Genomic DNA, 888 nt, shown 5'->3' on the forward strand with positions numbered 1-888 from the left:
TGTCAGACCTACTCTTGGCTGAGATCTGGGCATGGGCAAAGGCTCCTGTGTCCCACAGTCCCCACAGCCTGGGAGCAGGACTGCACTCAGCAAAGCCTCGGCCCCTGGCATCACCCGGCAGCCCCCCCTGCCACTTCGACAAACCTAGTTCAGTCAGTCCCTATAAATCCAGTGTCTGTAAGCCCACTTGTCATCAGCTCTTCCCTAACCTACCTCCAGCCTCTTTGCTACCCACCACCTTCAAATGGCACCTGGTGATGAGATGGGAGCGACGGAGCGGGAGAGGGGCGAGCCCAGTATCGCCCCTATCACCTCCCAGTTTTCCTCTCCAGAAAACCTGGCTCTAAAAGCGCTTGTGAGCCAGCAAGCCTCCTCCCATTTACCCCCAAAGCCCTGGCAGGCATGTTGTGGGTTCACCTGGGAAGCCTGCGCTGAGATGCTTTCCTCCCCACCTGCCCACCTGCTTTCCCAAAAGCCAAGGGGGTTTTGCAGGGCAATCATCTCCTTGGGACCATCCTGGGTGAAAGGGGAGGTCCTCAAGCATCCTCAAGGCTTTCTACCAGCCAACAACAGCTTAAAAAAATTGCCATTGCTCCGCACAGTTTTCATCAGCTCCATTGACAAACACCCTCGGGTCTAAACCACATCGCAAGCAGGATTTTCACCACGTTTTTGCTCCTTTCTGACAGATATAGCCAGAAATGCCCAGCCCGGGGTGCAAACCCAAGGGTGGCTTTGCCCGGGATGCCCAGGAGCAGGGACAGCAGTTGGGCTCTGGCCACTCCTCCCCAGCACCCGCTGACCTGCGGGGCTTGAGCAGATGGAGTGGCCACAAATCCCCCCGTAAGCCAGGGAAGAGGACTAATCTCCTAAAGGACAAATCGGTTG

The sequence above is a fragment of the Pygoscelis adeliae genome, unplaced genomic scaffold (assembly GCF_000699105.1).
Source record: "Pygoscelis adeliae isolate BGI_AS28 unplaced genomic scaffold, ASM69910v1 Scaffold63, whole genome shotgun sequence".
Taxonomy (NCBI): domain Eukaryota; kingdom Metazoa; phylum Chordata; class Aves; order Sphenisciformes; family Spheniscidae; genus Pygoscelis; species Pygoscelis adeliae.